The following is a 27,066-nucleotide window of genomic DNA, read 5'->3' as shown; positions in this document are numbered from 1 at the left end:
CCAAACAAGCAAAATATAATCAAATTAACTCTTTACAGGCCAAGTTAATAATTGGTTACATGAAATAAGCATTTTGGAGTACAACTTTAAGTTCAGGAAACTTCATTCCCCACTGGTGCCAAGAATCACTGTAAGAATACTCTGTTTCTCCTGATGAAGATTTGCCAATTTCTGCCTTCATAATAATTTCTATATAATTGAAAATGCCTTATATTCTTTAAAATTATTTCATGTCTCGAGCATAAAGGCCAACATTTGAACTTTCTCCTTTTCTTTAAATCCACAAATTAATAATTTGTCTTCTATCAGCTATTTATGTAATACATTATGTATATGTGTTTCCATGTATATGGAGCTGGAACCATATCAGACAGTGAGTATTTGTGTACACTTTGCCCTTCCTGTTAAACATGAATGAACTCCAAACATAAATGAACTACTTCGAACCAAGTGAGACAAATGAAGTTTTACAAGATACAGGCACTTTATGTTCCCAGTTTTAAAAATAAGCCAAGTGAAAAACACTTAATAAAAATAATTGGAACAGAGAAAGCTTTAGAAGTTCTATCGTTAGTTCTAGTGACTTACACTCAAACTTAGACACCATCAAACAAGCAAAACAAAAATAACTGTTGCTAATGGTCATATCTGTAAAATGAAATCCAAATTACAACTGGAAAAAAATGGCCATCTGAATCCAATTTAAAGATATGCCAATAATGTGCACTGAATTTTGTGTATATCTAGGCAGGTGAGTAACATTTCAAAGCTTTGCAAGAGTGTATGGTTAGTGAGAAAAGCAAAAGGTGCTTTTATTCCACAGTATCTGATTAAACAAAACAAAGCAATTTACAAAAGAAAAGTACCAAATGATACTTTAAAATAAATAGTTCATCATTTTGATGAATATATACATGTTGAGTTTACTTCTTAGGGATTTAACTATCTAAAAGTGCATGTCACTATCCAGAGGTGTAGGAGCAAGTTCACATGAATAAAACTGTGTAGCTCTAGCTTCAGCTTCAATCAATGGCTCCAGGTGAACAAGCTTACTTTGGGTTGTTTCTGGGTACAGGCTGCTATCCAAAAGCTCATCGACTTCTATGAGTTTATCTACAGAGGACATAACTTCTGATGATGATGTTGTACTCCCCTGCTCAACAGCAGAAGCAGGATTCCCATCAAGGAATGCAAGAAGTGAAAAGGCAGTGTACTGGATAAGCTGCCTATTTGGTTTAGACTTCGATTTTCTTCCTTCTTCTGAAACTGATTGAACTACATTGTTCTTGGTAGCTTCTAATCCTTTATTCTCAGATTTTGTATTATTGATGTAATCTGTGGGATTCATCTGCACATAACTAGTGAAAAGATCAACCAGGAGATCTGGGTCTTTGTTAAACTGTCTTCCTGACAGCATAGCTTGGAAGTCCTCTAAACTACAATAAATACTGTCAAGATAATCCAACAGTTCAACCTTTCCCAAAAGATTAATGTTATCATTCAAAATGGAATCCATCATGGTCACAGGATCTTCTATGGACAGACAGGATGAACCATTTATCTGGACAGCACTAGACATGAGAGGGTTGATGCCACCACTGCCTGAACCTAGGGATTTTCTGGCTGGTTCACTCAGATCTCCACTCTGAATGACAGCTGCATACTCATCATCATTGTCATCTTCAAAAATGACAATATCAGGGTACTGGCTACAGTTGGAGGGATCAGATATAACATCCTCATTAGTTTCTGGAATAACTAGGATATTTTCTTCATCCACATTATCATCAGTAACATCATAAATAATGCTGTCATCTGAAATCCACTCTCCTGTCTTTAAACTTTCAGTCCTACTGTGTGGAACTTTATGATAATGATTAACTGGTTCTTTATGTGCTGAAATAAATTCTTCTGGGCTCCATTAATGTTCAGAAGTAGAGGCCTTTTGCGCTTTAAACTCACAAGTTTGTTATTCTGAACCAATGTCACAATAAATTGGAGAATCTTTCCAATAACTTGTTGCTGCTGTGCATGCTTTGCTTTTAATTCAGACACCTTGTTCCAAAGGGACTCATTCTCAATTTTTAATTCTGAAAGTCTGGACTCAGTTGTTTCCTGTTTTACTTGAACCTTCTGAGCACTACTTATAATTTTTGTTAAATCTTCTTGGCGAATTTTATTTTCCTCTGGTTTTGAAAATGAAAACTTCCTTTTAATGTCCTCCAACAAGTCATCCCGGCTTTGTTTAAAGAAAGGATGCTGAAATTTGAGAGGACCATCTCTTTCCTGCTTTATTATTCCAGAGTCAATATGTACTACTTTACGAAAACCATGCTCTCTCCTTTGTGCCCTGTTGAAGTCACTCTAAGGAGAGTCGTTTCTCCAGCATGGCAGGAACCACTTCATTTGGGAGCCTTCAGCAGCTTGCAGAAATGTCCGTGTATACTGGAAAATCTGAAAACTTTTTTCCTCCAATTTGTCTTGACTTGGCAGGACAAAGGGTCACTTTCACCAGTCACACTTTGCCCCAAATTTTGTTCTCCTAGGTTCAAGCATTCTCTTGAACTGGAAATCCAACAGTGTTTGCACCAGCTGCTTGAAACTTTATATATTCAATTAGTTCTCAGGGTGCACTCTCTCCTTTGTGCCCTGCTGAAGTCTTTCTAAGCAGAGGTGTTTCTCCGGAATGGCAGGAACAACTTCATTTGGGAGCATTCAGCAGCTTCTCATGCTCTTCCTCCCTACCCCATTTTGAGTCACACACCCCCCCCCCGCAAGGCAGAGAAGACATTCCGCACTTGGGGGGGGGGATTGGCTAACTTCACTTAGTATTATCTGCACTAATGCCATCCATTTCCCTACAAATACCATGAACTTATTATTTTTTAGTGCTAATATTCCATTGTGTATAAATGCCACATTTTTTTATCCATTCATCCAGTGAAGGAAATCTAGGTTGGCTCCACAGTCTATCTATTGTGAATTGTGCTGCTGTAAAAATGGATATGGCTGTGTCCCTGTAGTATGCTGTTTTTAAGTCCTTTGGGTATAGACTGAGAAGAGGAATATCTGGGTCAAATGGTGGTTCCATTCCCAGCTTCCCAAGGAATCTCCATACTGCTTTCCATATTGGCTGCATCAATTTGCAGTCCCACCAACAATATATGAGTGTACCTCCCCCGCCCTCCCCCTCCCCCCCTCCCCCCCTTCCGCATTCTCGCCAGCACTTATTGTTGTTTCACTTCATAATGGCTGCCATTCTTACTGGAGTGAGATGGTCTCTTAGAGTAGTTTTAATTTGCATTTCTCTGATTGCTAGAGATGGTGAGCATTTTTTTGTATATTTGTTGATTGATGGTATATCCTCTTCTGAGAAGTGTCTATTCAGGTCCTTGGCCCATTTGTTATTTGTTATCCTTGGGTTATTTGTTTGTTTGTTTTTTGGTGTTTAATTTTTTGGAGTTCTTTGTATTCCCAAGAGATTAGAATTCTATCTGATTGTGAGGGGTAAAAATTTGTCGCCAGGATGTAGGCTCTCTATTCACCTCACACATTATTTCTCTTGCTGAGAAAAAAACTTTTTAGCTTAAATTCGTCCCATTTGTTGATACTTGGTTTTAATTCTTGTGCTATAGGTGTCTTATTAAGGAACTTGAGGCCTAACCCCAGTGATGGAAATTAGGGCCAGCTCTTTCTTCTATTAGATGCAGAGTCACTGGTTTGATTCCTAGATCTCTGGTCTACTTTGAGTTAATTTTTGTGCATAGTGAGAGTTAGGGATTCAATTTCATTTTGTTCCATATGGATTTCCAGTTGTCGAAGCACCATTTGTTGAAGATGCTATCCTTTCTCCATTGCATGCTTCTAGCACCTTTGTCTAATATAAGGTAGTTGTAATTTTGTGGGTTGGTCTATCAGCCTTGGTGCCAGTACCATGCTGTTTTTGTTACTATTGCTCTGAAGTATAGTAACCATCTGGTATAGTGATACCACCTGTTTCACTCTTCCTGCTTAGAATTGCTTTAGCTATTCTGGGTCTCTTATTTTTCCAGATGAATTTCATAATTGCTTTTTCTATTTCTGTGAGGAATGCCATTGGGATTTGACCAGAATTGCATTGAATCTGTAAAGTCCTTTTGGAAATATGGCCATTTTAATAATATTAATTCTGCCTATCCATGAGCAAGGTAGACTGCCAGATTGTATTTGAAAGAAAACAACAAGAACAATAACATTTTGCTCTCTCCAGAAACTTATCTCGTAGGCAAAGTCATGCATAGACTGAAAGCAAAATGATACAGCAGGGGTTGGGGTGGGGGGTGTTGGGAGGGATGACTAACATTCATATGGATCTTGTTAACAAGAAGAGGTTTCTATCCTCATATCAGATAAAGTGGACTTCAAGTTAAAGTTAACTTGAAGAGAATTACAGATTTATTACAGAATAAAGAAGGCCATTTCATGCTGGGGTTGTACTCAATGTTAGAGTGCTTGCCTTGCAGGGATGAAGTGAGGCACTGTCTTTGATCCTCAACACCATATTTAAAAAATAAATAAAATGAAGGTATTTTTAAAAGAAGCCATCTTTATGTCCCATTTACTGTTTATGGGACATATAAATCATCAAGACATAACAATCTTAAGTATGCATGCCCCCAAACAATGAGGCATCTACATACATCAAACAAGCCTTCACAATTTCAAGTTTCCAGTAGATTAAAATACAATAATACTGGGTGACCCTTAAATTGTTGTCTCACCACTCAATAGATCTTCCAAACAAAAAATTTTTAAAAAGCTATACAACTAAAAAATACAATTAATTATTTAGACTTAGCAGACATATATGGGATATTTCATTCATCAATAAATAAATACACTTTTTTTCTGAAGAGCACATTGATCCTCATTTAAAATAGACTATGTCTTAGGTAACAAATAAATGCTTCCAAATACTAAATATAGAGATAATACCTTCCATTTTACCAGAACATAGTGGGATAAAATTAGAAATAAAGATAAAGTTAAAAATATATTTATTATAACACCTGGAAACTAAGTAATACACTTTTTCGTTACCAATAAATAATAGAAAATAGCAGGGAAGTGATTTTAAAAAATACTTGAGATAAGTGAAAATAGTGACAAAATATAATGGGACACTATATTTTGTTCTAAGAGGAAACTACATTGCATTGAGCTCATTCACTGAAAGAAAAGAAAGTCATCATATAAATTGCCTAGCATTACATCTCAAACCTCTAAAAAATAAGAACAAAATAACACAAAAAAAACAGAAGACAGAAAATAATTAAAATCAGAACCAAAATTAATGAAACAAAAAATATTCAAATAATCAATGAAACAAAATTTTGTACTTTGAAAAAATAAAGTTGATAAATGTTTAGCCAAGCTAACAAAGAAAAAAAGAAATAAAATACAAATTATGAAAAATTGTGACAAAAAAGGAAAATCACCATGAATATCAGTGAAATATCGATGATAATCAGAAACTACTTTGAAAATCTATACTAAAAAGAAAAACTATGATATTGATAACTTTCTAGACATATGATCTACCCAAATTGAAGTAGGAAGACATAGAAAATTTCAACAGATCAATTTCAAGCAATGAAATTGAAGATGTCATAAAAAGCCTACCAACAAAGAGAATCCCAGGACAAGGCCAATACTCAGCCAAGTTCTACCAGTCTTTCCAAGAACTTACACCAATATTGCTCAAACTCTCCCATAAAATAGAAAAGGAGGGAACCTTCCAAACTCATTCTGTAAAGCCAGTATGACCCTGATACCAAAACCAGCAAAGACATCTCAAGGAAAAGAAACTTCAGACTCATATTCCTGATGAACATACATGCAGAAATTCTTAATAAAGTACTGGCAAATTGTATATGAAAACATATTAAAAGGATATTGCACCATGAAGGGTTTATTCTAGAAATGCAGGGTTGTTTCAACATACAAAAACCAATCATAAAATTCACCGCATGAATACACTTAAAGAGTGCAACCAAATCACATTGATACAAGGTGTTATCTGTGCTATGTGCCATTAAACACATATTTGATTTATGAATCTTCTGTTCCAGGCATTGTTACCAGTCATGATATTTACTCTCTCACTTATTCACTTATTAAAGTGAATTTCCCATTCAAAAGTCCAAAAAAAAGAAAGAAGCAGTTATTATAATAGTGTGTGTGATGGATATAACTGGAATTGAATATATTTTAACTGAGTTTTGAAATGTTTGTAGAATTTTGAAAATTAATCCATACCTAAAATGTGACATGCAATTACCTAAAGTCTGGATACTATTTTATCTCCATTTCCTACTGAGAAAGGATATCAACTATAGCTTTTATTAAGAAACCGAGCATAGAAATTTCATATGCACATAGAAATTTATAAGGAAATGAGATTTTAGCAAATGGAGTGCTGATGAATCTACAAGGAGATAATTATGAAAATATTAGCCAATAAAATACATGGATTTTGTTTGCTCATGGAATTAAAGTGCCAAATCCTGCTCTCTTAGATCCTACCATATTGATTCTGTTTGAAACTGATACTCTTCTAACAATCTAGCATATTTTCTGCTGGCTCATGCTGCCATATTTTCACGTTTGTTTTATAATACTCTATTCCTTTCAGAACACTTCATGTCCACTCTCCAGAAAAACTTTCTATAAATTCAAGTTGCCTGAGATAATTAATAGAAGATACCTGGCTCTTGCTTGATGTTCATTTGTATTTCCCTATCCATAAGCATCTTCACAGAATGTGCATGCTTTTCACCTGCATGGAAAATGAACTTGTTCCTGCTACTAAAATTTTTAAGTGTAGAGCAATATTTATTGCATCCATAATGCATGTTATGGATTACTGTATTTGCATAATGTGTCATTTGTAAATGGAGCAGAGAATTCTAGTTCTCTACTTTTGATCTGGGCATACTGTGTTGTATTTATCAAAATCCCTAGTACTTAGTTCTGATGATAAGATTCAGTTTTCTACACAGGAAAATGTGTAGATGTAACATGTTCCACTGCCAGGCATAGCCAAACAAATACCTGTACTACTAATTTCTTTTTGTTTTTATAGCCAGAGTTTCTCTGAAAGCACTATATTTATGATGACAAAGTTTGTGGAGACAAGTGCATGGAGTACTGTATACATGGCATACATTAAGGCTGTCTGAGTGGCAAACCATTCCCCCATGCTAGGCATGTGAATGGCAAACCTCTTACCCTGTAAACACAGCCCTGGGTGTGAGACCACGTGTTGTAGTCCCTGAGCTTGCTCCATGGCCAACTCCTTGATTGGTCACTGCAGGGACAGTTGGCCAGCAATTGTATTGGTGGTTCTTGTAATCTGCTTAGCTACTGCCTGAGTATATATACATGGTAACTGCACAATAAAATTAGACCTGCTTGCTGCTTGGTCTCTGGAGGTCTTGATTAGCAACTCTGCAGCCACACTCTCCTCTATCCAGTTCCAAGGACCTCCTCACTGAACAAGAGAAAGCCTATGAAAAATTTATCTTCTATCTCAGTCCATGAATCATGAATTATAACATGGAGGACAATTGTAATATCCACCTGTGATTCTACTCTGAATTTTTACTTAAGAAAGATTCCTCTTGATCATTGTTATTTCCTGGGCTGTTCTAATAAAACCATAGAGCAATGTTTTGTTTTGTCTTGTCTTTGAGAGGCAAATAATCTGAACTGATACATAATTAGATGATTATGATAGATTTAAATGTATCTCTTCCTACACTATTTTTCTGTTTGATGTGTGTGTTTCATTTGTAAACACATGGATATGGATAGGTGTATGTGTTTTGCATTTCTCAGATTATGATCTATAACATCTTGAACATGTATTGATTTTATTGAAGTTGAATGAAGATAATCTCACTCTCCAAGCCTTTCTATGGGACCATCAGGAAATGCCAATGCCCCAGAGATTGTTGGAAATTACAGATTAAATACTCAAACTTTTACTTAATGTATAAGATTGTCCTCCATAATTTGCAAAATTTCCTTTTGAAATGATTCTGTTGGCCCTGATCTATCCACCAGCATCACTGAACAATGCTTCAGTCTCAGAGGAGTGGTTTGTCTACTGTTAAACTCAGTATTGACCAATACTATTTCATTTCCCATAAAAATCCAAATATTATCTCCTCACATTAGCCACCACAGTTAAACAATGTTTGTGAGTGCTTGTGTATGTGTCATTTGTTCTTTACATTTTACTAAGAGCCTCACATTTTCCATCTAACAAAACAATTAGTATCTGCTCCTAAATATATAACCTTTATATGATTTTACATTCATCGCTACATAACCTATTTAAAGAGTATATTTTTCCAATGTTCCTTCATGTCTAGGATCCACCTTCATCTTTATTAAAAGGAAAAAGAATATTAGAAATTGTATGCCATCATTTATTTTCTAAATTCCTGTAGGAGAATTATAATAAAAAGAAAACGTAATTGTTAAAGAAAATTAGCCTAGACCCACCACTATGTCTTTGACATAAATATGATGTGTAGATGGTCTAAGCCCAAAGTCAGAGAAGAGACATGAATCATCTAAATCTTCTCTTTACTCTCAGTTTGGGCCCTCAGGAACTGTATATCAAAATATCCCTTTCTCCCTTCTTCCCTTCTTCAGTAGTTTCTCTTCCTCTTTTTCTCTATATCTTCTACCCTCCTCTGCAACTAACTTAAAATTTTCTCTTCTCCCTTTTCCAAAGGCAGTTTCTGGTTATCGTAGAAGTTTATAGTCACCCATAAAAGCTGCCAACACATACCCATTGACTTTTTTTTTTTTACACACTGGGAGGTGAAAGTTTTTTGAGATATTTTTTCTTTTTCTTTTGTTTTGTTATGGGCCCCTGAGACTGTGTGTCATGTAAGAAATGTTTCTCTTATGGGAACTGTCTCTGTACCCATCAAGAGTCACTTAGCATAGAATGTTTAGCAACACAAAATGGCAATTCTTATACAATGGAATTGTTCTCTTTTTGGTTCTCATTGTTTTGGACACTGTACCCTGTCAGAGAATGATTGTCTAAACATCAGTAACTACTCTTTAACTTGTACTCAACTAAGGTCATTTTGACCCATTTTCTCCTTCTGCTTATGATTTTAGATCTCATGATGTTTGTTTATGGTTTTGAATCATAGTAACAACCACTTATAATTAATGTGATTTTGGACTATAAATGTGTGCCCTAACTCTTGGAAGGGCTCAAAGGGTGTAGACTTGCAGCCTGTCCCTTGGCCTGCCAGCTAGTGGATCCAGATGATTGGCTGGTGAAGAAAAATGGTTCTGTCTCTTGCTTTAAGAGCTACTTGGTGATTGATTGCAATCTCACCATAGCATTTTGGAAGTCCCAGCAAGATGATGGGGCTTTGACTCCATGGGAATCTTGGATCCTTTGAAGAAGAGAAAGAAACCCTCCCTTTCTAGTTGTGGGAGCTTTCTGCTTTGCAAGGGTTGGGATCCGAAGTGACCAATGATGAGCCCACCCATGAAAGAATTTATGATGTGGCTCACGCCTGTAATTCCAGAGTCTTATGTGGCTCATACCTGTAAATCCAGAAGCTTTGAAGGAAGACAAAACTGCATATGTTGGAAGGTAGCTTTGTTCCTTCCATTTGTCTTGATTGTAATTCCTTAGTAGTTCTGAGCACCTGATTGTAAATCTTTCAAGATGTATCAGGGGCTCTCCTCTGGGGGTGTATCAAGTGCTTGTTTGTAAATCTTTCAAAGAATATTAAGTGCTTTATTGTAATGCCCAAGGTACATCAAGTGACCAGAAACCTCACAAGGCTCAGGTTAAGAACCAGTGAACTGCAATAAATAGACCATGACAGCAGTCTGGAGACTGGGATCCAGTAGAGGAAGGAGAGAGTGTTTTTCTCGATTTTTTTCTTATCTTGTTTGTTGTTTGTCCCTTATTTGTTTGTTTGTGATAATCTCTACCTTGGTTTGTTTCTAATGTGTTTTTTTTTTTTTTCAAATTGCTCTAGAAAGAAACTTTCCTTTTCTTTTGACAGATCTGACCCATCAGCCACTTGGTGACCCACCACCCTCAAACTCAAGTCACACTCAGTGCCCTGTTGAATTCTTTTTTTTTAACCTTACTTTTATTTCTGCCTGTTGTTTTAATTGTTAGCATTGTCATGGAAAGGGGGAATGTAGATTTTTAAGATTTCCAAAGTCATCAGAAATGTCAACACAATATTTAGTTAAGTTACTTAATGTCATTTGACTTTTGTAAAATATCTTTTTATTGGCATGATCACTTTATATTAGCTTACATTGATCAAGCCTACCTGTATAGAAAGTTAGAAAGATCTGTAGGCCTTAAACTGACTAAAAACTTCTGACTCTGGCAGTTTCTCTTGATAGGTATCAGGCATTTCTTTATAAGAATATCTCTTGTCATGTCTCTTGTCACCTCCAGTCTTATTTATTCTAGGAGGACTAATGTAAGTGTACATCTTAAGTTACATCAAAATAACTATTGTTTTTTTTACATGCCCAGGAATGTCTATGTTTTGACTTTTAACTATTTTTGCTAGGTGTTTAAAATCAAGCTGATCAAATTGACCTTGCTTCTACCCATTGTTAACAATCACCTGAGTTCCCTTGTGGGGGGCTCACTCTGGGGGAACTTGTGAGCAACACTTTAGCTTCACTAGTGCCATCTGTGTTAGGATGGGTCAAGGTTTCACTGACATGTGGCTTCCTTGGAAGCATCAGAGATGTCTCCCCTTTCCAATGACCCTCCTCATGATCCTCGTCTTTTGCAGTATGTTCACTGATTGGCTGTCTTTTTAGGGTCCAGTACTAAAAAATTGCTAAAGCTCAACATCTAAGTTGATGTGTTTTATATATTAAAATTTCTGTCACTAATTTGAACTTTCAAATTCCACATCTGATACCAAAATTAGAGAGAGGTGATATGTATTTAACAAAAGAAAATTTTCTATGTCTAGTGATACAGAATTATTCAATCTCACCAATGGTGAGAATGGCAGTACCAGAGAACATGGAGCTCAGAAACATTAGCTTGACCATAAAATTCAGAATTGATTTTAATAGTCCCTTATATGAATATGGTAAAATTTTGTTATAAATACTGAATTTATGTGTACATAAAAACAGACAAAGAAGTATAAAAATTATAATTAGAAAAAATAATGTAAATTTTCAAGAATTTTAAAAGTAGAAATACCATGAGAGCTGGACAGAGTAAAGCATAAAATGTTAATTTTTAAATTTCTAATGTCAGGATTTAATTTATAGTTAGAATGAAACTTAATACTATACCTATTTCAGCATTTTAAATCTGTATTCTAAACTACAGGGGAGATTTTAAGTATTTTTTTAAAGAGAGAGAGAGAATTTTTTAATATTTATTTTTTAGTTTTCAGTGGGCACAAGATCTTTATTTTACTTTTATGTGGTGCTGAGGATTGAACCCAGCACTCTGCACATGCCAGGTGGGTGCGCTACCGCTTGAGCCACATCCCCAGCCCCAGATTTTAAGTATTAATAAACTAGTCTCCATGAAACATTTGAAGTCCAACAAAACTAATCTCAGATTCACTTTGTTTTTAAGTTGTTGATGGGCTTTTATTAAAATTTCATTTGTGGTGTTAAGGATCAAACCCAGTGCCTCACACATGTTAAGCAAGTGCTCTACCACTAAGCCATAATCCCAGCCCCTCAGATTCATTTTTCTGATATGTTTAATAATTATTAAATTTTATGATTTAGATATAGTATGATTCAATTTTTGCACAAATATAAAAAGAATATAGAAAAATTTTAATTTGGAAAAAACAATAGAACATGAAAAAGAGCAATTTCCAGATTTTAGAAATGTTGGTTGTGAAGAAGAAACAAGTAAGGAGTTAATAAGGAGGCTTTTTCAAGGTGACAGAATAGAGGATGTTGCTTTCCTGGCTTTCAATGAAGTGAAACCAAGAAAGCAGACAGGGAGCTTCTTAGCAAGGTGGGTGGAAAACAACAACAAAAAAGTAGGGGACTTTACTGGAATTCAAAACTGGACATTCAAAGCAGATCAGGAGCTCAGGATATCAGATATAGTGAAAAAGAAGGAGAAGGAGGAGGGTGGGGGGAAAGGAGGAGGAAGAGGGGGAGGAGAAAGGGAAATCCCCAGCCACACAGCCACTGCCACAGTGTCCCTCTGTGAGCATAGTAAAGAGATAAGAGAATTAAAGGAAAAAGCATTTTGGAGAGGCCCAAGGCATGTCTGGGTACAGAGCATTTAGAGATAAAGGACATTTCCTGGGAAACCTGAAAGATAAACTGCACAGTATCCATGTGAGGAAAAAGAAGTTGCCATGTCTCCAATGAAGCAGGTGGAGAAAAAGGAAAGAAAAAAATTTTTCAGCAGCCATATGGGGACTGGCAGCAGAGGGGGCCAATTCCTGGAAAAAAAACTGAGTGTGGCCCAAAATATAGACACAGTAAACACACATTGCACAACATAGTGTGCTTTAATGACCAGGAAAAAAATCAAACTTGGAGGGAGGTTTACACAGGAAACAACTGAATATGGAAACCCAGTGGGTTCTACCCCTTATCCTCTTCCGATCTGACACTGCTTGAAGGACAGGGATGGGAGAGATTGTTTGGAGACTAAACCTGAGACCAGAAAATGTGGGTCTGAAGTTAGTGTAAGAGACTGAGAACTGTGTCCCACACCACATGAGTGAAACCCAATGGAGCTTGCTGAGGTACATTCTTCTAGCATGAACCATTAAGTACTGAAATACAATGATTTATTTGTATTTAAAAATCTCAAGATTTTTAAAATTTTTATTTCACATATATTTTTATCCTTTTTTCCTTGATTGTTTTATTCTGCTAACAGCCAAGTTCTCTTGTTCTCCCTTTCACTCTTCCTTTAATGTTTTACTCCTCCTTCTCTCCTCCTCAATCATAATCATCACATCCTATATCACTTCTGTTCTCACCCTGCCCACCATTTGAAATTATAAACTCTTTTTGTAAAATTGCTATTTTTATGTAGACAATAACATATCATTTCTGTTTATTGTGATAATTAACACTGTAGGTGTGATAGTAAAAATTATTTGGCTTGCTGTATATTATTTGCATTGGTTGTTATTATTTGTCCCCCCCAAACAGTGGGGTCCCTGGAAACCTTCAGGGACACTATAAGATCACAAGATAAAGACTTCACTGCCTCATATCTATACCGTTAGATGGATAGACACACAAAAAACATGAAAAAAAGGGAATAAATTGCCCCAAACAAACCAAGATACTCCAATAATAGAATTCATTGACACCACAGTGGAAGAAATATCAAAGAAAGAGTTTAGAATGTACATAGTTAAACTGTCTGCAAAGTAATAAAAGGTATAAGAAATTAAATCAGAGAGAAAACACAGGAAGTGAAAGATCACTTCAGTAATGAGGAAGAGATTCTGGAAAAAAAAATAAGCAGAAATCCTCAAAATGAAGAAAAATAAACAAAATTAAATATTCAATAGAAAGTATCACCAACAGACTAGACCACTTGGAAGACAGAACCTTAGGCAATGAAGACAAAATATATAATCTTGAAAATAGAGTTGACCACAGAGAGATGTTAAGAAACCATGAACAGAACTTCCAAGAACTATGGGATAACATGAAAAGATCAAATTTAAGATTTATTGGGATAGATGAAAGCATGGAGATATAAATCAAAGGAATGCACAATCTTTTCTATGAAATAATATCAGGAAAATTCTAAAACCTAAAGAATGAAATGGAAAATCAAATACAAGAGGCATATAGAATCCCAAATGTACAAAATTACAACAGACCCACACCAAGGCACATTATAATGAAAATGCCAAACATTCAGAATAAGGATAGAATTTTGAAGGCCACAAGAGGAAAATATCAGATATAGGGGGAAAACATTACAGATCTCAGTTGATTTCTAACTCACACTCTGGAATAACATATATATCAAGCTCTGAAAGAAAATGGATACCAACCAAGAATCCAGTATCCTGCAAAATTGAGCTTCATATTTGAAGATGAAATAAAAGCCTTCCATGATAAATAAAAATTAAAAGAATTTGCAACTAGAAATCCTGAATTACAGAACATTCTCAACAAATTATTTGAAGCTAAGGTGAAAAAATAGTGAAAAGCAGCAAAGGGAGCAAGTACACTAAAGGAATAATCAATCAAATGAGAAACTATTTCAAATTAAAAACTAAAAATAAACCAAAATGACTGGGAATACACATCATATCTCAGTAATAACCTTGAGAATTAATGGTCTAAACTCATCCATCAAAAGGGCATATTGGATTAAAAAACAAGACCCCAAAATATCACTCACTGACAGATCACATAAGCAAGCAGGACTTTCTATCCTCGTATCTGATAAAGTGCACTTTAAGCTAATTAGAAGGGACAAAAAATTCATTTCATACTGTTTAGGGGAATCATATACCAATAAGGCATAACAACAATAAATATTTATGTTCTAAACAATGGAGCATCTATGTTACATCAAACAAACCCTTCTCAATTTCAAGAATCAAATAGACCACAACACAATAATATTGGGTATCTTCAACATGCCTCTCTCAGCACTGGATAGATCCCCCAAACAAAACTAAATAAAAAAGATATAGAACTAAAAATTATAATTTATAATTTAGACTTAACAGACATTTATAGAATATTGCACCCATTCATGACTGAATACATTTTCTTCCCAGCAACTCACAGATCCTTCTCTTATATAAATCATGTTATGTAAGTTATCTCATATGTTGGCATACAATTGTGATGTTACATTAGTATATTTTTAGCATCAGTAGGGTTGTTTTCATAGCTCCCTTTCCACTGATATTAATTTTTGAGTGCTTGCTTTTTTCCTTGATTAGACCTTTTTTTATAAAATTTTAGATGTATTATTTCTTCTCTATTTCATACATTTCTGCTCCTACTCTTATTTTTTACTTCCTATTACATAATATGAAAGTAACTTGATTGTTATTCTAGCTACTTTTTGATACAAGTACTTTAAGTTATAAATGTTTGTCTGAATCCTGTTTCATCACAGAAATCCTAATATTTTAAGCTTTTATTATCACTTAATTTAAAACACTTTTATTTACTTTTCTTGTGCTTTCTTCTTTGACCTCTAAGGTATTTATAAGTGTTCCATTTAATTTTGAAATAGTTGACATGTAGGGGGTGGGTTCTATATATCTTAAAGTTATTGATTTCTATGTAATAAATCATGAAGGAAACACAGTCTGAATTATTTCAATTTTTAGAAAAGTAATAGATATGCTTTTTATATTGATTTTACTGAATATGTACATGTCAAAACTGATCAAATTTCCTACTTCATATATATGCATTTTATTGTACTTCAATTTTACCCCAATAAAATTATGGTGGGAAAAATGCACAAAGCTGGGTAATGAACAAAAAAGAAAAGAAAGGTTATGACTGGCCAAAATAAAAGTTAATAAGATAATGCAACTGCATTTATCTACATACATTTACCCAGGTTCATATTGATAAATATTTAGTGTCATTGAAATAAACACAGAGAATAGTGAATGTTGTGGTCCTTATTTGTGTCTCCCCCAAATTCCCAAATTCTTATGTTGAAATTCTGATCACCAATTAGGATGGTATTGGGAGTTGGAGACTTTTGGAGCTGGTGAGCAATGAGCACTGTCCTCAAAGATGAGATTAGTGTTCTTTTGATAGATGCAAATGCAAGATTCTTATGCCTTCTACCATGTAAATACATGGCTGGACTGTGTCACTTATGAAACAAAAAGTTCACCCTTACCAGAACTAACCTCTCAGCATCTTGAATTTGAACTTCTTAGCCTATAGAATGCTAATAAATGTTCATAGTTTGTAAGACAGCTGGTTTTATATTTATAATAGCAGCTATGACATGCTAAAATAATTAGAGAGATGATATTAAATATACTTCATCCTCCTCCATAAAACAAAATACCATCTTCTAAGAAATAAAAGAGTATGGGAGACTGTGATTGTGGCCGTCATGGTCATATGACCCCATTGAAAATCAAATGAAGACAAATACAACACTTGCTTAACATCAGAAGAGGTATGGTCATGAGTAGACAGACTCCTTTCTGCTTTACTCTATAGTGTGGAACAGATGAAAATTTCTCAAAATAAAATTCAGAATGAGTAGAGATAAAGGCATCAAAAAGAGCTGGTGAACAGCTTGGGCACTACAGAGGAAGGTTTGTTTGACTTACTTGAGACACTTTTAATTGCTTCTTTAGTGAAGGGCAAATTATAGTATTAATTTATTCTGGAAAATAATCAGAGTATATTATAATCTTTGGTTTTTCAAAAATGTCTTATTTAATAAAGAACACTGGGCAATTTTACTAATCATGGTAAAAATTACAATTTTTTAATGAAGGGTAAGAAGACCTTTGGTAAAAAATATATAATGAAACTACAAAAATGTGTTTAAGGCTTATAAAGAATAATAATAAAGAGTAGACAGAGAGACAAGGTGCAGAGGCAGGGAAAATAGCAGAGTGGCTCTTTGTCCATGTGGCTACATTTATTTATAACAATAGGTTACATTAGGTCATCAGTACCATAACCACACAATTGTTTAGAGTATCAGTACGTTTGCTTATTCTACAATTACACTTAATAGTTACAATATGCAAAATTAGGAGCTTTGTGCAGTTCTCAAGAAGGTCCATTGTCTGAAGTTACTGTTAGGCGGGTAGCTCCAGGAGTTTCCTACCTAAGATTAAGGTCAAAGCTGAAAAGATTCTAGCATGGAGGGCATTACCATAGCAACTGGGCATCCTATGCCTTTGCACAGAAACTCCAGGCACCAAGCATGCCACAGCCATGAAGTCATCAGGGACCCCAGTCCCAAAAGACAGAACCCCTACAAAGTTTGGCATTATAAAATTCCTTTCATGAGCATTTACCCTCAATTGCATTGATGGTGGCAGGAATGCACCATTTAATGTAAATCATAGTCTTTTGCAATATTTATAAATTGGATCTCATAAATTACTGTATTGTTTTGCATGTTTTGAAAGCAACCAAAGTTTTGTTTCCATTGTGTTACCCCCAAAATTGTAAACCTGACAGTTTATGTATTCCCATCAAAAGGGACTCTCTCAATTAGCTACTAACTTATCCAGTGTGCCACCTTTCATTTCCCAAGGCTACAAAGGTGTTGTCCTATTAGGGCCACTGGCCACATCATATCAAACATTATTTTTTTCATATGATAACTCATCTTCAGTTGAGAAATTCCAAACATTGTCTATCTGTCTTCATGACAGATAGACAATCTGTAAAATACCATATAATCAGTCAATATTTTTAATAAAATTAAACATATATATATAAATATTAAAACACAATACCTTTCATATTAGGAGGAAAATTCCAAGCTTTAAAAGGGGTAAAGGGATTAAAGGGACAGAATGACAGTAATAGGATTCAGCAGTTCTGTTTGGGATTGGCATCTCTGATGATTTCATGGCTGTGGCATGCTTAGCTGCTGGGAAAGTTTTTGTGCAAAGGTACAGAATGCCTACCTGCTAGAAAAACTTCTGTGTAAAGACACAGGATGCCTAGCTGCTGTAGCAATTCCCTGCATGAGGAGGCTGTATGCTACATCTTATCAGCCTAGACCTTGATCTCAGGCACACAGCTCCTGGAATAAAGAAACTCTCTTATTAGACAACCACAATGTTTTACCAAGCTCTGCTGCACCTGAACCTGTCCACAAAACAGTAATTTTAAACAATGGACTTTCTTGAGAGTTCACAAAACTCCTAACATGGCATATTTTAACTGAGGAATGTAACTGAATATGTCACTGAGGAATAAGCTGCATAATGTTGCTAACTCTGTAACCTGCCTAATGACACAATAATGTACTACTGATGCCAGTGACCTAATTAACCTATTGATATAAATAAAGCTGGCTGGTTGGACAACAATCCACTCTAACTTTTTGGTCATTCTGCCATCCTGCAATCCTGCCACTTTGCCTCTGCATCTTGCTTCTGTCTCCTTTTCCTTTCTTTACACCCCATGCAATAGGATCACCTGAATGTAGCCCAGTCAGAAGGATGCTTTTCTATGCACAGAACCCCTACTCTGGGATTATGACCAGAGAAACCTAGCCAAGGAATTGGGCATTTCCAAGTCCAGGATCCAGGTGTGGTTTCAGAACCAGAGGACTCAATAGGTAAGACAGAGTGAAGGGAGTTCTGTCAAGGACTTGGGACAAGATCAGGGCCATGCAAGGCCTCCAGCTGGCACAAGCCCCCAATTAGGCACCCCAAGAAAGAAAAGAAGGAAGCACACAGCCGTCTCAGAGACTCAAACCAGGATCATGTTGCAAGCCTTTGAAGGCACCCAATTTCCTGGGATTGAGGTCAGGGGGAAACTGGCAGGAGAGATGGGCCTCCCAGAGGGCTGAGTCTTGGTATGGTTCCAGAAACACAGGGCTCAGCACCCAGGCCCCAGAATAGCTGTAACCATGAGGTATACCCCACAGGGGGAAAGGGGAAGCCCAACTGTGACCCTGGGGAACTGGGGGCACTGGTGGTTCCTGCATGGAAGCTAGAAGCCCCCTTCACTGTTCCCCTGGACCTGCTCTCAGATTCTTGGCCACCACTGACCTGACTCCTCACCAATCCCTGGTGCCTTCTGGACTCCAGGATCTCGCTTGGGGCTACATGGACCAGGCAACTATGGGACTGGATATCCAGTCCTCTGGGCCTGAGCCACCAGGACACATTCCTGGCCTCCATCTGCTACCTTCCAGGCTACTCTCCCCAGGTCCCAGCCCAACAAAGGAGCTGCACCATCAACAGACTCCCTGCTGGCCAAAGGGCCAGGAGGACATGCAGGCCAGGCTCTGGAACTGAGGCTCATGGGGCCTGGGGCTGGGTGCCCCAAGGATGGGATGAAATATGTACACCCACTAAAGTCGTCCTTCAGGACCCCTGGACACCCAGAAAACCCTGGGCTTTCTGATGCCTGTGATGCTGGCTTTGCTGCTCCACTCATCTGCACAACTTCATCAGGTAACACCTCCAATCCCTGCTGAAACCTCAGGCTTCTTTAATCAGCTCCTCTCAAGCCCAGACTTTCAGGAACATTTAGGAACCCTTCTAGATCAGAATGAACACAAGGAGCACCCACCAACACCCTAACTACCCCTATGAGAAGACAATTCCAGGCTCTCCTCAACCTATTACAAAACTCACCTGGGCCTCAGGAGTAGCATGTGTTGCAGGTACCTGCACCACACCCTCTACTAACACCCTTCAGGCCTCTCCTTGTCTTGCATGCCCCTTCAGAGGGATGCACAGGCCAGGAATAGATGAAAGCATCTGTTTTAGTCAGCTTTTTCACTGCTGTGACTAAAATGACCTGGCCGGCACAATTGTATAGGAGGAAAGTTTTATTTGGAGCTCACAGTTTCACAGAAGACTGGCTCCATTCCACTGGGCTTCGGGTGAAGCAAAACTTCATGGCAGAAGAGTATGCAAAGGAAGCAGGTCACATGGTGATCGGGAAGCAGACAGAGGTCTACACTTGCCAGATACAAATATGTACCTGAAAGCCACATGCCCAATGCCCCACCTTCTCCAGTGACACTCTACCACTAATTATCACTCAGTTAATCCCTATCAGGGTACTAATTCACTGATTAGGTTAAGACTTTCACAATCAAATCATTTCTCTTCTGAATTTCTTGCATTGCCTCACAGGTGAGCTTTTGGGACATCCACATCCAAACCATAACCCCATCCATCCTGAGGAGCAAGGCCATGGAGAAAGGCAGCTAGCTGCAACAATCCCAAAACCAATGTATGCAACCTTCTCTGGGACTTTTCTGTGGGACCTCTTGCCCTCATGGGGACACACATAGAAGACACCAACCTCTACTCATTGGCTCTGCAAATACGGGTTCCTTGATAAAAACCCTCTGAGTTAGAAACAGAGGCAGGGGAGAAGGATGCTGGGCATGAGAGAGATGGGTCTATGGTTCCCAAAGTTCCAGAGGATCTGCTCCCTTACCCCTCGCTAGTTTGGCTGTATAGTCCAGCAACGCTAGCCAGGGAACTGCTCTCCTCTTTCTCAGTCAGGCATCAAATATATGCCCCACAGGTTCACAGCTCCATCCTGCAAGGACACCTCCCAATTTCCAGGGCTCTGATACCTTCCTGCACTTCTCACCTGCCACCCCCAGCTTCGTGGAAAGAAAAGAGACCTAGGGGTAAGCCAGTAGCCTTTGGTTGAATAGAAATGACTTTGGAGGGGAGGGGGACTCTCTCCCTTGACCTTGTCAGCTGCCTGCCTTCCCTTCATTCCCACAATTCCCAGGGATGTGCATGGGTGCCAGGGGAATCAGGCTGATGCTCCACTTCCATCCCTGCCGCCCCAGGAACCCTGGGTCAAGATGGTGGCCTGCCACCTAGGCGCTCTATTAGCTGGCTCTGGCAAAGCAAGTGCTCCCGCATACCTGTCTCGCCACCTACGCAATTCTAGGGTGAACGAATTTTGAGAAAATTGCACCTCTCTCCTCCACAAGGTGGTCTGCAACCTAGGCGCAGGGGTGGAGGGGGATTTTGATCCCAGGGGCCTTGTGGGTTGGAGAAGGGGGGCGTGGGCCAGGGTCAAGCCTGCTTGGGGATAAGTCAGCAGTACCATCTCCCCTGCCATGGAAGTCTGCCCAACCTAATGGGACCTGGGAGTCACTTCTGCTTCTTCTGGCACCCAGTCCCTGCCTGCCACCTACCTGCAACCGATCCTTTGCACAGGACCCTGGGAAGTCTGCAGGGCTACCTTCAGACTTCAGTTGCTGCCTCTGGAGCCTCTCCCCACCCCCCACCCTCCCCACCCACCCCCCCCACCCACCACCACCCCCGTGAGCCCCTGGCCTAGGATTCCTGACGTTTTTTCTCTCGCAGGGATCTAGCAGCACCCACCTGGCTTTCCAGTTGTATGCTGCCTGCTCACTTCCACGGCATCCCTCTTCAGCAGCCAATTGGTCTTCCTGAACTGCTGCTCCCCGAAATTTCCCGGATCGTGGCCAGTGGGTGCCATCCTGGCCTTCCCATGCTCGTGCCCCGGTCTCCACTTCCTAGTGTGGCCTTTCCTGCCATCAGGCAGCGTTTCCTTCTTTTCCACCACAAGAAACACAAAACACACACTGTTTGCTCGCCAGTGCACCCACCAACTGCAGTGGCCTCTCCTTGAACTCCTCCTCTTTCCGTGGCAATCAACCTCAAGGAGATTCCCACCTGATTGTGGCTGCTTCACCTATTGGGAGCGCCCAGGAGACCATTGGTTGGGACAAAAGCGCTATAGGTACCAATCACTCTGGTTTTCTGCACAGACCAAAAGAACTCTGGAGCGACATTCCCACCTCCCTGTGCTCTCACAGTTCACTCCGTGCCCCATCACCTCATATCCACGAGCTACTTGCTTGGCTATGTACCTGTGTGGCCCAGACTGCCATCTCCCTTGGAAGGGCTTTCTTAACCCACTTCCTCCTCCCTGTGGTTTTCTCTCTTTTCTCTTTCTCTCCTTCTTTTATGCTTCCCTTCTCTGCTGTCTCCTTTGGGTTTTTTCATTCTCTGTTTTCTGTTCTTCCTTTCACCTTCCCTCCCCTTCACCCTCCTTTTCTTCTTCTGCCCTTCCTTCCAGCTTCCCCCACACTTCTCCTGCTGTCTTTTGTGCTTGGAAATCCCTAACATTTTCTGTAGGAAAATGATAAGAAGGAGCTTGAAGTCTCTTCTTTGAGCACTCCCACTCCCCTCACCCCATCTGGATGAGTCTCTCTCTTTTTCCCAACATACCTATACCATCATTTTTCCTGTCCTTTGCACGAACTCTGAGAAAATTTCAGTTCTATTTCAACAGCCAAAGGGTGACATGTCCTTTGGGACTTGGTCTCTTTCTCCATGGTCTGATCTCATCCCCTCTGGGGCTGTTATGTTAATGGGGTTGCCCTGTGTCCCTATGGTGGTGCCCACTGCTGGTTTTCATGCTTTGAGTGTGGCATCCAGTTCCCATAGACATTTCCCAGGAGGTACTTGCCCTGACATTTACCCAAGTTTGGGTCCATGGAGTCTAGGCGTTCCAGGACAGGTGAAGAGGCTGTACAACGTCCATGAGTCTCAGCAAAAATCCTCTCCATCCCTGCTATCTTGGCTACCCCTGGTGCTCAAGCAACCAGAGGACTTGATGTCACCAGGCACCCAGTTGCACCACAAGTTTGGGTTTTAAAGAATTGAGATGCTAATCTTTTCTATATTGCCTGTGCTGCTCTTCCAATCTCCCTCTCCTAAGGTCTTATGGGGAAACCCTCTTACTGTAATTTATTAAGGGCTTTCTCTCTGCTGCCATTCTTCTGCTGGTTTAGAGGGTTTTTCTCTTTCTAACACATTTCCTCCCTCTAATATGTCTGAACCTTTTGGGAGTTTTCCAGCCTGAATTTTTCAAATTTTGTCTCTCTCTGCTCATATGCAATCTTTTCCAACTGGAACTTTCTTTAAAATACATTTATATATTTGTATCTTTTTTACTTTTTTTGTGGATGGAGATATCTCTGTTAGAAGCCTCTCTTTCATCACTCAAAAATTCTTCTGAACATTACTTCATTTAATTTCTTCTACATATTTTCATAAAAATGATCATCCAAAAAACAAATGTTATTATCTATCTTTTCACATTGTTTTAGGGCTGATTTAGTGCTGAATCTTCTCACACTGGATGAACGTGTATTTAATCTTATAAACCTTCTAAAAGTCTCTGCCTGTTAAGAAATTTAATAAATTTCATTACTGAAGTTACTTCTATCCCTACCCCATCTTCCCAGCTGAACTGCCTGCTGTCTTATCTGGATTACAGTATCTCATGAGTATGTCTACAATTCTTCTTTGTTTTGGGAGAACATAAAACTTCTTGCTTATTCTTTGTCACTTTCATCAGGGATTATGATTCCTGCTTAAAATTTATGTGAGATTCACACAGTAATATTCTGGTTCTCAAAACAATTCTATACTTAAGTAAATATGCTTTAATTATAAATTTTACTGATATAAATAATGTATGCCACATAATCTACAAATAATTAGAAAGCACATCATACAGTTAATTGTAAATTCCTTATAGACAATTGACCCTTAACATAGGCCTTTGCTAATTTTTCACAAACTTTTTTCTCTTGATATCCCACAGTTCCAACTGATACATATTGTTCCAATAGGGCTGATGGTGTTTTTGTTTTGTTTTTGTTTTTGTTTTTACATTAAAGAGACAAAAGAAAAATTGGTGAAGAATCATATGTTATAATTTTACTCATGACATGAGTAACTTCTTTGTTGAATTCAATGATGGTTTTAAATTTTTAAAGTGTGTATAAAATAGCAGATTCTGAATGCATCTCAGTCCAGAAATCTGTTCCTTTTGTGTAATTTTTAGCACTGAGAATGCAATGTCCTATCCTATGTAATCCATTGAAATTTCTCTATTATTCTCCAGCCTTCATATGAGAACCACTCATATGAAGAGTCTTTCAGTTGTCCATAATGAGGGCAATGGTTCACTCTATGGATTTCATCTTTGGCAGGACTGAGAAAATATCAGGAAGTGCTGAGTTGTGAAATTCTACCATTTCTGCTGACCTTATTCTGGCTCTTCAGAAATAAATCTGTGAATGGGTTTATCTTTCACTTGGTAAGAGTTAATAGAAGTTAATAGAAGTGGAATGGAAGAAAGTGTTGAATAGGTATATTCATTTCCAATTTAAGTTATCTTCAGAAATTTTACAAAACTACATTCTTTTTTGGTTTTTGTTTGTTTGTTTGAGCAAAGTCTTTTCCGTAGGAAGAGGGATTTCAGGCTCTCTGTGACCCAGCAGCAACTTCCCTGGAGTAATACATATTCCTGAGCATGAAGCTGGAACCAGTAGAGAAGGGACATGGTCTGTGATGCATAGGTAAGGGAATAGGGCACAGTGCTGCCATGTTTAGTTTACAGGATTTCATATCTGGAGTTTTAACACAAAAACAAGATGATTCAGATACCTTCCCCATGGTGAGAATCCTGTCACTATAATTAAGATGATACAAATTTAAATCACATCTCGCCTCTCAATGAAAGGGACTTAAGTAAATTATTTAATCAGCTAGAGCCCCTTCTTCTGAAGGTCTAGTTTCTTGGACAGAGCAGCTACTGGTTCTTCTAGTACTACAAACTGCATATGGTCATTGTGGGACTAACCAGCTTTGAATCCTGTAAGCCAATCTAATATATAATTTAGATAGATAGATAGATAGATAGATAGATAGATGATAGATAGATAGATGATAGATAGATAGATGATAGATAGATAGATAGATAGATATCTCCATCCATCATATTGGTTTGGTTTATCTGGAGAATCCTGACTAATACAATCAACAGCAGCATTATCACTATCATGTCAAGACCATCACTATCAACATCCACCACCCCCATGAGCCTATGTTTTAAAATAATCAAGATCCTTATCTAATCCTCATTTTCTCCCTCAGAAATCAGAACCTTCACATCCAGAGTTCAAGGAGAAATCATTTCTGCTCCCAAGCCCACTGGTTTAAGAGCAGCTGACTCAATAGAAGAGTGACTTTATTGATAATCCATCTATGCCTGAGGCATCTGCTACAGCTCACCAACTTTCTCCCTGTATGTGGAGTAAAAGCCAAATTTCATTACTTTAGATATTAAGAGGTAAGTTAGAATGCAGTTAGCTGGGATCTGACCTTGTTTGGGAACCCAGAGATAGAAATATATTGAGGCAGCTGGCCCATAGGTGGCCCCAGACAAACAGGTAGACCAGCATGGACAGTATCCATCTGGTATTATGATAGTGTGGTCAGGTAAATAAGCTGTCCTCCAGTCCTGCCTCTCCTATGTGGCCTTGGGCACCTCATCTCAACTCTCTGCCTTTATTTACTCATGAGGAGGTTGGACCAGATCTATGGGTGTTAAGTTGTGCTCTTTGAGCCCTTGGGTACTATACAAGGAAACTTGGGTGCTGCTTGCAGGGCATCATGGGTTTATAGGAACCCCTAAGCCCTATTTCCCTCAAGCCAAAAAGAGCTACTTCACTCTGACCCAAATTTTATTACTTGAAATTTTGATTACTGGATGATTATAAGATCCTAAAAAAATGAATTTATGCAGCTCCCAGAAAAGCAGGGCTGGAGACTCTCACTGCTTCACTCTTTCACAAGGACATTAGGGGTTCCCACTACGTGTCAGGCATTATGCCAGGTAATGTTGCTACAGAGTAGGGCAGACCAATCAGATCCTTCTCCCATGTGCTTAGAGTGCTGTAGAAAGAGATGAACAATCTATAAACACAGATGGCTCTGGGTTCATGTCTAGAATAAAGCAGGACAGTGTAGGAGAGCACTGAGCAGTAGACAGATACCATTGAGGAAAATGCTGGAAGTGGTCCTTAAATAAATGAAAACAAAAGAAAGTATGTGGTGACCACAAGTAGACTCAGTGTGACTAAGTAAGGAAGGATGGAGCTCAGGGCATGGCACTGATGTCCTTTGAGCCCTTCCTGCTCTGAAGTTCATGACTTTTACACCAGCATTTCCATCAACAGCACACCCACCATGATCACTGATGAGGAGGAAAATTCCTCAACAGTCCTTTAGATCTTTGGACCAGAGAGTCTTCCCCTATGAGTTTAGCCCCAACTGCCAGCCACTGGCCTTGAATGAGTCATGTATGGGTAAATGAATAGGCTTCTGCATTTGTGATTGATACACAGATTCACTGTGAAAAGTGTATTAAGCCACATGGGCATAGGGCACCTCTCAAAGACACAGTCCTCACTGCACCCACAAAGATAACAATGCTGAACAGAGTTCCAAGAAAAAGGACGTTAAACCCTATGTGGGAAAGATGAAACCCCAGGCCTAGCCCACAGGAGAGTTATACAAATGATGGTTGGCTTGTGATGTGGGTAGTCTGGGGGCTGGTCTGGAAACTTTAAGTTCAGCCCTTAGGAACATGAGTTTGGATTTTTACCTCTCTGCCTCCACAAGGTCCGTTCATCTTGAAGGAAAAACATGGTGCTTATTTGATGCTTAAGGTACTGAAATGTGAATGGGGAATTATACCAAGCCCATGTGCACAGGCCCTGCCGGAGACCTCCCTGAGATCTCCTGCAGGCTATTGGGTGAACTCTCTCCTCAATTTCCTTGACAGATAGAAACTGAGACAGAAAAGAGGATCCCATAGCTGGCTTGTCCAATCTGATAGGCTGGAACCCCAGCATGTTGTTAGAGAAGGACCGGGGCAGGAAAACTAGACACAGAGCAGGCCCCACCCCTCCTGCTCTGATGCTCTCAGAGAGGTCACATTTCCTGGGTGCCTTGGGGGACATCCTGGGTCAGGTTACGCAGCTGGAATCATAGGCTCCTGTCTAAACAAACCAAGGTTCCTGTGCATTCTCTGGCCCAGCCTTTTCTACTGCTGTAGAATGCCACAGCCTAAACTCTTGATGGCCCTGGCCGCTCTGCTTGCTGCCATCAGTGCAGGTGAGTTAAAAACCAGGAAGGTAAAATCCAAGCCTCCAGGCCTGGGCACACACTGTATGTAGGACACAAACCTCCACCTGCTTCTGTCAGCCTCTGCTCAGCTTCATGCATTCTTCAGACTGATGCTTTCAGATGAGCACTCATGGATCAGAGAGGTAAGTCTTGAGGCCATGGGTAGGTCAGCAACAAGACTCAGGACTAGGTAAGAAGCAGCATAGCCTTCAGTGTTGCTGGGGAAATTCCCTGAGGAAGCAGCAGGAGTGGGCACTGCTGGTAATATATGAATGTGTCTAATCTCCACTGTGTATGAAGGCATTACTCTCTCCCCTGACCCAATGCAGAGCTG

At 38.8% G+C, this 27,066-nt stretch overlaps 1 pseudogene; it reads right to left on the bottom strand.

The window, feature by feature from the left end:
• Positions 1–946: 946 nt before the first annotated feature.
• On the bottom strand, positions 947–21,219 carry LOC144365103 (heat shock factor protein 2 pseudogene; annotated as a pseudogene).
• Between the last annotated feature and the right edge of the window lie 5,847 nt (positions 21,220–27,066).

Source organism: Ictidomys tridecemlineatus, chromosome 6, assembly GCF_052094955.1.
Source record: "Ictidomys tridecemlineatus isolate mIctTri1 chromosome 6, mIctTri1.hap1, whole genome shotgun sequence".
Taxonomy (NCBI): domain Eukaryota; kingdom Metazoa; phylum Chordata; class Mammalia; order Rodentia; family Sciuridae; genus Ictidomys; species Ictidomys tridecemlineatus.
This window is presented reverse-complemented; position numbering and strand designations above follow the sequence as displayed.